The following is a 13,429-nucleotide window of genomic DNA, read 5'->3' as shown; positions in this document are numbered from 1 at the left end:
AACAATCTCAATGTCAACATCACCAGGCGTTGTCACATTATCAGCCTAGTGCATTTCTTGCAGACCTTCGGACGACAATAAATTTCGCATACGAGCTCCGTTTTCGATGTTCTTTATATCCCCAGAATCCACTCAATGAGATCTACAAATTTCATTAAGGTTTCATCATCTAACTCTCGCTCTAACTAAAATTCATATTTAAATCGCTTTAGATTAATCCATAACTTCTTCTTATGAACTCCGTTCTCGATTTTCTTTATATCGATGGGTTCATATTCATAAGATCTTTAATTCGCCTTTAGATTGTTCCTGCTAACAATCAACTTATTTAAATTTCGATTTATGTGGCACTGTTGCGCTGAAACTTCAAAAAATCATAACTTCGTCTTACGAAGTATAATTTACACGTTGTCTATATGCACACTCTTGGTTTTATAAACACTATGAATTTCGTTTAGATTACTTAGGCTAATAAGTAATCTATCAAAAATTCACTTTTTACCATATGAAGAGTCGTGTCGGTTTAATCACGAAACTTTGAAGAAGCATAACTTTTTCATACGAAGTTAGATTTCAAAGTTTTTTATATGTACGACATCCTTATCACATATACCATAACTTTAGTTAAGATTATTTATCCTAAATAATCTTCTATAAAAATGTGGTTTTTATAGCTTATTATATTTTAATTGTCTAGAGCGAATTTGCGGGGATTACAACTTTGGTTGTCATATTGGCAATGACATACAGTGTGCATTCTTGAACGGAGAAATCGATAGAGATGTCTATGTTCAACAACCCCTGGATTTGAAGATCCAAAGTTCCCTAACCAATTCTGTAAGCTTCAAAAGGCTGTCTATGAATTAAAGCAAGCCCCAAGAGCTTGGTATGGAACATTGCCCAAGTTCTTAGAAGATTCCAAGTTCCAAGAAGGAAAGATGTCCACTTCTCTAAACATGTCATCATATCAGAACCAACCACTCAGTCAAAGCTTTCTGATAGTGATCCCAACGATAAGGGAAAGCAGGAGATTATCTTCAAGTCTAAACGGGAATTAGCTAAAGAAACTCAAATGCAGATAGATGAAGAGTTAGCTAAGCAACTGAAGGCTGAGGAATTAAAGTCTAAACAAGAGATGCTTCGAAAAAAGAAATATCCAGAGATCTCGACTGAAGAAAGGAGTACATGGCATGATAAACAATTTAGAGTGTCTTCACCTAAAAGAACTATCTTCTTTAACCCTGATAGAGATTCCTATCAAAAGGTAAAGGTCATCAAGCCCACAAATTCCTTCAAACCTCCTTCAGACCTCACTAAAGAAAACTGGGATATTCCTGCACCCCCGAATGGTATAAGTTTAACTTATTGCCAAGTGCAATTTATCCAGTTGGTGTTGATTTAGACATTGAATACCTAAAGAAAAGATTCTTTCTGAAGAAACCAATTCAAGTTGTCCCTGTATGGCCAAAATTCAAGATTTCTTCAATCAGTTAGATTGACATATAAAAATTTAGAAAAATGTCATATGCATTCTTTCAAGGAAGAAGGACAAACAAATCTAAGTTCATGTTTTCTGAAGCTGATTTCCCTAGAATAAACCAAGCTAATATCAGATCACTAATCATTTGGTTGAAACAAAGGGTGAGTATAGATAAAACTTATGCAGATGTTCTACAACGCCCAAGGCAATATGTGCTCGACATGGTTATTGATTTCAGTGTTGACTGGGAGATTGGACAGCTAGGAGAAAAAGAAGCTGAAGAACCAAATGTGAATCTGAATATGGAGAATGAGTCGCCTAGGAACATTCTAAAGAAACCACATAGAGGTGTTGTATTCTCTTCTAAAGGTCGACTAAAATTCATGAGAATCTCCCAAAACCATCTATTCTCTTCTGAATTCATTGAAGGCATCATCGGTTTATTGAAGAGAATAGGAGATCAAGAAGAATCGCTGAGAGTGAAGATCATTAAAGAACTTACATGGTTTTTGAGTTTCCGGCAATGGTTAATAAACTTGAGAAACAAAGTATAGATTATGTTTTTTTTGTTTGTTTCTTTTTTCGAACATGTGGATGATGTTTTTGCTACTGGTTACTTATTATATTGCTAAAATTTATCTTGCGTGTTATTAATTTTATTTTTACTCCTTATTTCAGTAACCATCACATAGGGGAAACTGTTGGAAAATATTTATATGTGATTGTGTAACATCCGGACTTTTATCAGGTATCTTGTTAATTGTATTTTGTTGATTTGTGAGGGGGACTCGGCGAGTTGGAGCTCAGACTCGCCGAGTAGGGACACGGATTTGGACGAGGGATCGCGCCTGGACTCGACGAGTCCAGGATATGGACTCGGCGAGTCAGCGCTGTGTAATGAAACCCTAATTTCTCGGGTTTGAGACTTATTTAAAGGGCCTAATGGCCGTCGTTTGTGCTCACCAGCCCCTTGAGTGAAACCCTAATCGAGTGTGAGCACTTGGAGCTAAGTAGGAGCCATTATTGACCTTGGAGGTGCCATTGTTGCAAGGAAGAGAAGAGCTAGCCAAGGGAAAGCAAGAAGGAGCCACTTCTGTGGGTTTGGAGTCCAGAGCATCACTTTTGTGGTAATAAATCCGAGTTACCTTCTTGTTTGTTGTTGTTTATTTAGATTTAGGGTTTGTTGAACCCTTTTATGGCATGATTTGGTGTCCTTTTGGTCCCTTATGAGGTTGGAACCATAGATCTGGACCCTTAGAGGTCCAGAGTGTCCCTTTACCCAAGCTTTTTAGGGATCAATGGAGGATTTGGATTGGAATCCTCATGCCTTAGGTCAAAAACTCCATTATTGAGTTATAGGGGGTGCTATGAGCACCAAGATGGGAGCTTTACATGATGAATCAGTCGAGGGAGGCCAGATCTATAGTTTTTGGAAGCAGATCTGACCTTAGAAGCGAGTTGGAGTGGTTGCATAGCATGGACTCGCCGAGTCTGTTCATCCGACTCGGCGAGTAGCTTGAAGATTGCCTTGGGACTGCTCAGCGAGTGGTCCAATCGAGTCATGGGTAGACTCAGTGAGTCAGGGTGAGTTGGAGAGGGATGACAAGTGGACTGAGTCAAACTTGGACTCGCCGAGTTGTCCTTGAGACTCGGCGAGTTGAGTCGGGGTGGCCCCGCTATTCATTCAGGTGAAACTCGTCGAGTAAAGGGGGGATACTCGACGTGTAGTGAGAGGATTTCAGAGGGTTGGTGAAAAACGTCTAGACTCGTCGAGTCGCCATGGTACTCGCCGAGTCCGGTCAGAGTTGACCGTTGACCGTTGACCAGAGTTGTCCTGTGTTGACTTCTTATAGATAGTCAACCTTAGAGATATAAAGTGTTAATTAGAAACATATAATGTTATAGGATGATTAGAGCTTGGAGGATCGAGCACGAGGGATTTCCAGGATTCATGAGATACCGAGATACGCGAGGTGAGTCTTCTCACTATACTTTACCTTGAGTAGGTAACCAGAGTTATGTGATAGAGTATTTGTATGTTATGTATGTTATGTGTTGTACTGCATTATTTCTATGTGATTTATGTAGTGCATGTTTATCAGAGCTAGAACCTGAGGGTTCACAGAGTTTGGGTGCACGGACCCACAGAGTTATAGCCTCGAGTGGCTAATATGTGCTATATGTGGTATTTTGGGGAACTCACTAAGCCTTGTGCTTACAGTGTTTGATGTTATTGTTTTAGGTACTAGTGACGACCGCGGGAAGGCGCCGGCTTGATCCGTACACACACACTCGAAGTTTTTACATTGTGATCTTGGGATTTTGTATTAACTTATATTGGATAATTAATATGGTTGTTTGGTGAATATTAATCGAATTATGTTTATAAGAAAATTGAAAAAATTGGTTTTGAAATTTACGGTGTTACAATTTGGTATTAGAGCCTTGGTTTGAGGGATTCGGGTACACCTTCGGGAGTATTTGAACTCAAACTGAGGAATTGGAAAGATATTTTCAATAGAAAACCAAACTTTTCTAAGAGTAAAAGATTTTTTTGAAAAAGAAACAAATTCCAGGAAGAAACGTGTGTACGATCAGTCAGCGCCCGAACGGTGAATTCCCAAAATACCTTTATATTACGTGATATTAATATTGATATGATGTATCTGCATGCTAAAGTAGGCTAGGTATTGCTAATAGGACTAGAGTGGCCTGATTTGTGATGCCTTAGCCTAGGGAGGGGTGAGCTGCTATGAGATGCTGAGAGTGAGTAGGTAGCAGCAGGGGGTTTATGAGAGATATATTAGAGAGTGGTCTACGCATGATAGAGTACTTGGGAATTGGGATTCGAAGAGGAAGGTTTGGGGTGTGTACTGAGACGGTGTGGACAGTAGTATTGGGCCCGTACTACTGAAAGCACCGGGGCAGTACACGGTCCAAATAAGAATCTTGGGATACCAAGAATCAAGGAGGGGTGGATTGTCGAGTGTAAGAATGTTCGAGTGAATTCTAATTTATCGCATGTTGTATTTCAGAGGTTGATCATGGTGAGGACACGTCATATGCCGGAGTTGGTGATGAGGAGATCCGACAGATCATTCATGAGGAGGTGGCTGCGGTCATCAGAGCTGAGATACCAGAGATGTTCGGGTCTATTAAGACCGCGCTGATTGAGACATTTGACGAGCGTTATGCCGCTCTTTCTGAGGCTGCTGTTGCAGCGGCTACCGCAGCGATCTCTACGGCGAGACCCCAGGGAGGTGATGCGTCACTGTTTCGGGAGTTCAGCAACATCAAACCACCAGAGTTTGATGGTTCACAGGATCCGGTGGCAGCTATGATGTGGATATCTGATATGGAGGGGTGCTTCTTCACTTGCTCGTCCCCTGAGCATTTGAAGGTTCGGTTCGCACTGAACCAGCTTCGCTTGGGAGCGAAGGACTGGTGGAAGTTTGTGACGGTGCATTTCACGCCTGCTGAGCTTTCGGCAGTGACCTGGGAGAGGTTCACTACCATGTTCCGAGATGAGTACGTTCCCCAGGTGGAGAGGGAGCGTTTGGCACAAGAGTTTCTGACCCTCAAGCAGGGTACTGAGTTAGTTACAACGATCACGAGGATGTTTCATGAGAGGGAGATGTTTTGCCCTGAGCACGTGTCCACTGAGCAGGCACGTATGAGCCGCTACCTGAGCATTTTGAGACGAGATATTCGGGAGTTCGCTGCGAACTCCTCGTATCGGACATTTGCTGAGCTTCATGCAAATGCCCGGAAGACGGAGATTGAGCTTGAGACTCAGGCCAGGGAGGAGGCGGAGTCTCTGGGGAGGGATCGGCGGCCGGCACAGCTTCAGCCGGCAGCCAAGCGGGCCAAGCCCGCTGATCCCAAGCTCGGGAGCCAGAAGGGCCGCACTTGCGGGAAGTGCGGCAAGGGTCACGATGGAGTTTGTCGAGCAGGGTCTTGCTACAAATGTGGCAAGGAGGGGTATATGGCCAAGGACTGCCCCAAGGGGTTTGCAGTGTGTTTTCACTGCAACCAGACCGGACACCAGAAGGCGGAGTGTCCGCTGCTGCATGGAGCATCTCAGGGATCTGCTCCCGCCGCCATCAGAGCTACAGAGAGTCGGCCCATGAAGGCCGAGGCACCGAGAGCTCGAGGGAGAGCCTTTCAGCTGACTGCGGAAGAGGTCCGCGCTGCACCCGACGTTGTGGCTGGTACATTTCCTTTTATATATATATATATATATATATATATATATATATATATATATATTTGGTGTTGATATATTATGCTTATATTATGCTATGCATAGGTACCTTCCTTGTGACCTCTGTTCCTGCTTTAGTGTTATTTGACTCGGGTGCGAGTCGGTCTTTTGTATCTTTGGCCTTTAGTCAGCATATCAGTGTTAGTCGTGAGGCATTGAGTCGGCCTCTGCGGCTTTCCATAGCCGCCGACAGAGTGATTTGTGCCACGGAGGTCCTCCGGGGATGTGTGTTAGAGATTTTTGGGGTTGAGTTTCCGATCGACCTGGTTCCTATTGCGATGGGTGATGTCTGTGTCATTGTGGGCATGGACTGGTTGAGCCGATTTGGCGCGGTTATCGACTGCGAGCGTCAGCTGGTGACCACACGAGATCCTAGTGGGGGAGTTCTTTCGGTATACGGCGAGGGTACACGTTCTGGATCAGCCTTTTGCTCGGCCGCTAGGGCGAGGCAGTGTTTACAACAGGGCTGTAAGGGTTTTGTGGCGTATGTGATGGATACGTGAGTGATCTCCGAGAGACCAAGTTCAGTGGATGAAGTTCCGGTGGTGCGTGAGTTTCCAGATGTTTTTCCCGAAGAATTACCAGGTGTGCCTCCCGTGAGGCAAGTGGAGTTCGGTATCGATTTGATTCCGGGAGCCGCGCCTATCGCTAAGGTGCCTTATCGCCTTACACCTCCAGAGATGCAAGAGTTATCCTCGCAACTTCAGGAGCTGCTGGGGAACGGGTTTATTCGGCCAAGTAGCTCGCCATGGGGAGCACTCATTCTGTTTGTGAAGAAGAAGGACGGCTCGCATCGAATATGTATTGATTACCGTGAATTGAATAAGCTGACGGTCAAGAACCGTTACCCGTTGCCGAGGATCGATGATTTATTCGATCAGTTGCAGGGAGCATCTTGGTTCTCCAAGATCGATTTGAGGTCGGGCTATCATCAAGTGAGAGTGCGGGACGAGGACGTCCAGAAGACAGCATTCAGGAAGTGTTATGGGCATTATGAGTTTGTGGTGATGCCTTTTGGGCTCACCAATGCCCCGGCTGTGTTCATGGACCTCATGAACAGGGTATGCAGGCCGATGTTGGATCGATCGGTGATTGTGTTTATCGATGATATTCTGGTATATTCGATATCTAGAGAGCAACATGAGGAGCATTTGAGGGAGGTTCTTGGAGTTTTGAGATCGGAGAAACTTTATGCAAAGTTTTCCAAGTGCGATTTCTGGTTGCGGGAGGTCCAGTTTCTGGGGCACCTCGTTAATCAGAAAGGGATATTGGTCGATCCGGCCAAGGTTGACGCGGTGATGAGGTGGGAGGTGCCAAAGTCACCTTCTGAGATCAGGAGCTTCCTTGGGTTGGCAGGGTACTATCGGAGGTTTATCAAGGATTTCTCCAAGATTGCAGTGCCACTCACCAGATTGACCCGGAAGGGTGTTACATTTTTATGGGGTCCCGAGCAGCAGACCTCCTTTGAGACGCTTCGCCAAAGGTTGTGTGAAGCTCCGGTATTAGCTCTTCCGGAAGGGATGGAAGATTTTGTGGTATTCTGTGATGCATCGATTTTAGGGCTGGGAGCGGTGCTGATGCAGAAGGGACATGTGATAGCATATGCATCGAGGCAGTTGAAGCCTCATGAGACGAGATATCCCACACATGATTTGGAGTTGGGGGCAGTGGTGTTCGCTCTCAAGATTTGGCGGCACTACTTGTATGGGGTTCGTTGTACGATATACACGGACCATAAGAGCTTGAAGTACTTGATGGATCAGCCTAACCTAAATATGCGGCAGAGGAGGTGGTTAGATGTAGTCAAGGATTATGATTGCGAGATCTTGTACCACCCGGGCAAGGCTAATGTGGTAGCCGACGCATTGAGTCCCAGGGCGGAGAGTACTCCACTGCGAAATGTATGTTTGAGATTGACCGTGATAGCTCCAGTTCTGGACGCCATTCGTGGGGCACAAGCCGAGGTTGTGCATCCGGAGATGCAGAAGAGAGAACGGGTCATTGGTTTGGTTTCTGAGTTTGTGTCGGATAGTCGAGGGCTTATGACTTATCAGGGCCGGATTTGGGTACCGTTTGTGGGCGGTACGCGTACTACATTGATGGAGGAAGCTCATAGATCGAAATTTTCGATCCATCCCGGGGCTACAAAAATGTATCTGGATTTGAGGAAAGAATATTGGTGGCCTTGTATGAAGAGGGACGTCGCATGGTTTGTCGAGAGGTGTTTGACCTGTCGAAGGGTGAAGGCCGAGCACCAGAGACCGCATGGTAAGTTGCAGCCATTGGAGGTTCCCGAGTGGAAGTGGGAACAGATCACTATGGATTTCATCACCAAATTGCCGAGGACTGCCAGAGGAGTTGATGCAATTTGGGTGATTGTGGATAGGTTGACGAAGAGCGCTCACTTTCATGCCATCAGTGAGAGTTCTTCGGCGGAGAAGTTGGCGGAGGTTTATGTGAGAGAAGTAGTATCTCGGCATGGGGTGCCGATCTCGATTGTTTCGGACCGTGATGTGCGCTTCACTTCCCGATTCTGGAAGAAATTTCATGAGGAGTTGGGTACTAAGCTGCATTTTAGTACCGCATATCACCCCCAGACAGACGGCCAAAGTGAGCGGACGATTCAGACGCTTGAAAACATGCTTCGAGCATGTGTATTGGATTTTGGGGGTAGTTGGGATACGTATTTACCCTTGGCAGAGTTTTCCTACAATAACAGCCATCATTCGAGCATCGGTATGACGCCCTTTGAGCTGTTGTATGGTAGGAGGTGTCGGACTCCCATTTGTTAGGGTGAGGTTGGGCAGAGAGTGATGGGCAGTACAGAGACCATGATTCAGACGACAGAGTAGATACAGCAGGTCAGACAGAGGTTATTGACCGCCCAGAGCCGACAAAAGAGTTATGCGGACAGGCGCCGGTCCGAGCTTGAATTTCAGGTCGGCGACTTCGTTCTCCTGAAGGTTTCTCCTTGGAAAGGGGTGATTCGGTTCAGAAAGAGGGGCAAGTTGGGGCCCCGGTTTATAGGTCCATTTCGTGTGATTGCGAGGGTAGGCCGGGTAGCCTATCGGTTGGAGTTGCCAGCAGAGTTGGGACAGATTCACGACACTTTTCATGTGTCGCAGTTGAGAAAGTGTATAGCCGATGAATCGGCAGTGGTTCCGTTAGAGGATATTCAGGTAGATGCAAGCCTGAATTATGCCGAGAGACCAGTGGCCATCAGGGATCGGAAGATCAAGGTTCTGAGAAACAAGGAGGTACCTCTGGTGTTGGTTCAGTGGCAACACCGGAGGGGATCAGAGATGACCTGGGAGCCAGAGCGTATGATGCAGGAGCAGCACCCGGAGCTGTTTTTAGAGCGAGACTTCGAGGGCGAAGTATAGTTCTAGTGGGGGAGAGTTGTAACATCCGGACTTTTATCAGGTATCTTGTTAATTGTATTTTGTTGATTTGTGAGGGGGACTCGGCGAGTTGGAGCTCAGACTCGCCGAGTAGGGACGCGGATTTGGACGAGGGATCGCGCCTGGACTCGACGAGTCCAGGATATGGACTCGGCGAGTCAGCGCTGTGTAATGAAACCCTAATTTCTCGGGTTTGAGACTTATTTAAAGGGCCTAATGGCCGTCATTTGTGCTCACCAGCCCCTTAAGTGAAAGCCTAATCGAGTGTGAGCACTTGGAGCTAAGTAGGAGGCCATTATTGACCTTGGAGGTGCCATTGTTGCAAGGAAGAGAAGAGCTAGCCAAGGGAAAGCAAGAAGGAGCCACTTCTGTGGGTTTAGAGTCCAGAGCATCACTTTTGTGGTAATAAATCCGAGTTACCTTCTTGTTTGTTGTTGTTTATTTAGATTTAGGGTTTGTTGAACCCTTTTATGGCAAGATTTGGTGTCCTTTTGGTCCCTTATGAGGTTGGAACCATAGATCTGGACCCTTAGAGGTCCAGAGTGTCCCTTTACCCAAGCTTTTTGGGGATCAATGGAGGCTTTGGATTGGAATCCTCATGCCTTAGGTCAAAAACTACATTATTGAGCTATAGGGGGTGTTATGAGCACCAAGATGGGAGCTTTACATGATGAATCAGTCGAGGGAGGCCAGATCTATAGTTTTTGGAAGCAGATCTGACCTTAGAAGCGAGTTGGAGTGGTTGCATGGCATGGACTCGCCGAGTCTGTTCATTCGACTCGGCGAGTAGCTTGAAGATTGCCTTGGGACTGCTCAGCGAGTGGTCCAATCGAGTCATGGGTAGACTCAGTGAGTCAGGGTGAGTTGGAGAGGGATGACGAGTGGACTGAGTCAAACTTGGACTCGCCGAGTTGTCCTTGAGACTCGGCGAGTTGAGTCGGGGTGGCCCCGCTATTCATTCAGGTGAAACTCGTCGATTAAAGGGGGGGATACTCGACGTGTAGTGAGAGGATTTCAGAGGGTTGGTGAAAAACGTCTAGACTCGCCGAGTCGCCATGGTACTCGCTGAGTCCGGTCAGAGTTGACCGTTGACCGTTGACCAGAGTTGTCCTGTGTTGACTTCTTATAGATAGTCAACCTTAGAGATATAAAGTGTTAATTAGAAACATATAATGTTATAGGAGGATTAGAGCTCGGAGGATCGAGCACGAGGGATTTCCAGGATTCGTGAGATACCGAGATACGCGAGGTGAGTCTTCTCACTATACTTTACCTTGAGTAGGTAACCAGAGTTATGTGATAGATTATTTGTATGCTATGTATGTTATGTGTTGTACTGCATTATTTCTATGTGATTTATGTAGTGCATGTTTATCAGAGCTAGAACCTGAGGGTTCACAGAGTTTGGGTGCACGAACCCACAGAGTTATAGCCTCGAGTGGCTAATATGTGCTATATGTGGTATTTTGGGGAACTCACTAAGCCTTGTGCTTACAGTGTTTGATGTTATTGTTTCAGGTACTAGTGACGACCGCGGGAAGGCGCCGGCTTGATCCGTACACACACACTCGGAGTTTTTACATTGTGATGTTGGGATTTTGTATTAACTTATATTGGATAAATAATATGGTTGTTTGGTGAATATTAATCGAATTATGTTTATAAGAAAATTGAAAAAATTGGTTTTGAAATTTACGGTGTTACAGCTTGTCACTTGAAATAAGTTGAGTCCTTTTATATGTCTCCCTAACAAACATTATTAGAATGTTTCAGGTTGGAAAGATGTTGAAGATTCAACAAGTTTTTGAAGAATCAGATGTTGGAGCACTTGAAGCTTACATGGAGCACCTACTGTTAACATGGATCACTTGCTGAAAGCTAGTTGGATCATCATGATCTCAGATGGCATATCTAGATCATATATGGAGCATCAAGGCACTGATGGATCATTTGGAATATTGATGGCTCATCAGAAACATTATTGACGCATCCATAACTCTATGGCTCAACAAGACTTGATGACTCAACAGGAACACTTGGTGGCTCAACTCAAGTCAATGGATCAATATGATCACATTGATGGCTCAACAAGACTGCACATGACACATCATGTACAATGAAGGCACGTCCAAATGATCAAAGGAACATGAATTTCGTCCATGACCCATCATGAACATATATTGGTATATCTTTAAGTTCAAGACACAATCCAACATTCAAAAAACTAATCAACATGATCAACAACACTTCTGGAAGTTAATAACATCTAAGAAGAGAGTTGATGACTACTCATCACTTTTTCAATGTTGATCAAGAAGGTTCAAGAATTATGAAGACTCATAACTTAGATGGAACCTTAACGGAATACTAACGGAATTCGAATATTCCATCCATTCTCCGTCAAGTAGGGCAAAGGTGTCAAATGATGACTTAGTCATGATGATGTGTCAACACCTGATTAGTCAAGCCATGTCATGGGCTTTTCCAAAGCCTATAAATAGCCCCCTTGGGATCCATTATAAAGTTGCTCTTCCTTGCTCATTTCAGATCATTATGCACAATTGTTGTTTAGATTAGTCTTCAGAGAGCCATTTTAGTGTTTTAGCTTGTCTATCATTCAAACACTTGTAACTGAATTTTGATGAATATGAGACACTTTTGAATCATTGATCTTGAACATATAAAAAACGTTTTTATCATTAACTTTGTGATTCACAACTCTTTATTTTTCGCATTACTTCCACTTGACGATTCTGAAACTCTGTTTCAGTATTTTCAACACTCGGACTACTCTAGTCTAAGTTTACTGAATTTTCCTCATTTCTTCACGTCTGATATAATACACTGAAAAAAATAATTTGTAATTGTCAATCAATATATATTTTATTCGGCTCATGATTCCTCTATTCTCAATTGACGAGATATGTCAACTTTGTCGTAAGGCATGTTTGGACGCTTTTGGGGAACATTTAGTTCATTGTAAAGAGCTTCATGGTTTCAAGTACCGATATGATGTGGTTAGGGATGTTCTCTTTGATGCTTGTCGGCATGATGATATTTCTGTGAAGAAAGAAGCGGCAGTGAACTTTTTGACGGAATCACAAGATGGAAGATCCACACTCAGACCGACTGACATTTTTGTCTTTGGATGGGTAGGAGGGAAGCATGCTTGTGTTGATCTACTAAGGTCTCTCCTCTCATCGTTTTGAGGAGCGGTGGTTTCACAGCAGGGCAGACCGCTTTGAAAGCCACTACGTGCAAAGTGGCAAAGCACGAGAAAGTATGTATAGAAAATCAACATGTGTTTGTTCCTTTTGTATTTGATACATTTGGTTTTCTCGCACCAGAGGCGGTGGAAATCCTCAACAGAGTCCAATGGGTCATGCATTATAATGTTATATCTTCTAGATCCACGGATGTTGTTTTCAAAAGAATTAGTTTTGTCATCCAGAAAGAGCTAGCGGTGCAGCTTGTTTCTTGTTTTTCTTCCATCGATATGTATTGAACTATATATGATAATGCATGGTATGTGAAGACAATATATATTATGCATGTCCAAATTCCATCGGACTCCACCGACATCCATGAACCATCCAACTTACTAAAATTTCTTTTAAGAAAGGGTCGTAAAATAATATGTTTTAGTCTTCTTCGCTAAATTTCTTATAAAAAAGGATCGTAAAATCATTCGTAAATTCACTAAACCTCGTTAACAACTTTTGGTTTTCGTTGTTATGTAGGATTTTTTTTATGTCACGTAATCTTAGCATGTCTAGCACAAAAAGGTAGGAAGTAATAGCATGTAAATTTAATAATTTTGATTTTAGGAGAAAAAGATAAATAGCATCAGCCAATCAGAACACTCATTTTCACTTTCTCTCTCCTCTCGCTACCAAGCTTAGCATCTCATTTTTAGCAACTTGCTTAACACCTCTTAGGAAATGGTGCGTACACTCATAACACCTTTAACATCTCTCTTAGAGAGCACCATTCCCTATAGCCTTAGTGTATTTTGGTAAATGTTGCATTTTTATCACCATGTTGAAATATTTTATTTGAGCAATAGTATATAGCTAAAAGTTTGAAAGCTTAAATATCTTATTTAATCGATATGCAAAACGATTGTTTGTTTTAGTTTGATAAAAAGCAAATACATCCAATATTTCCAAAATTTTAATACAAGTCCATGACAATACTAGATCAATAGTTCAATAAGAACACAAAGCTGATCAAAATTCAGATTTGGATACATATGGGAAAGAATGGAGTAGAAGCAACATCTTG

The sequence above is a fragment of the Lactuca saligna genome, chromosome 9 (genome assembly GCF_052625555.1).
Source record: "Lactuca saligna cultivar CGN05327 chromosome 9, ASM5262555v1, whole genome shotgun sequence".
Taxonomy (NCBI): Eukaryota; Viridiplantae; Streptophyta; class Magnoliopsida; order Asterales; family Asteraceae; genus Lactuca; species Lactuca saligna.
The sequence above is the reverse complement of the archived record's forward strand: the minus strand, read 5'-3'. Positions refer to the sequence as shown.